The sequence below is a fragment of the Penaeus monodon genome, chromosome 23 (genome assembly GCF_015228065.2).
Source record: "Penaeus monodon isolate SGIC_2016 chromosome 23, NSTDA_Pmon_1, whole genome shotgun sequence".
Taxonomy (NCBI): domain Eukaryota; kingdom Metazoa; phylum Arthropoda; class Malacostraca; order Decapoda; family Penaeidae; genus Penaeus; species Penaeus monodon.
Genome location: NC_051408.1, coordinates 6,841,984 through 6,842,273, shown reverse-complemented (window position 1 = coordinate 6,842,273; position 290 = coordinate 6,841,984). Strand labels below are relative to the sequence as shown.

Genomic DNA, 290 nt, shown 5'->3' with positions numbered 1-290 from the left:
GTAGGATAGCATGATTTTAATTAATAAAAATAAAACTGCAGCTCAGCTATAAAGTCACAGGTTTTATAGTATCAACAACTGTAGGATTTAAAATTACCAAGAAGCCAAACAACAGGATCTTTATTGTATATAATGAATACAGTTTCTAAACAATATGTATCCAGTGTACACTCTGTTGAATATCTATTAATTGTTTAATATGGATACTGATGTCATACTGTTTAAGCAATGAATCCCCACGTCCCTCATTCACATGCCTCTGAATCATTTTGCTCTAAATCATCTGTGGA

The 290-nt window shown here is 31.7% G+C and overlaps 1 protein-coding gene across 1 annotated transcript in view; it reads right to left on the bottom strand.

The window, feature by feature from the left end:
• Positions 1-101: 101 nt before the first annotated feature.
• LOC119587747 (ADP-ribosylation factor-related protein 1-like) overlaps positions 102-290 on the bottom strand; it is a gene marked incomplete in the record, with an annotated part of 9,479 nt that continues 9,290 nt past the window's right edge. Inside the window, 1 exon segment of the mRNA XM_037936433.1 lies at positions 102-283.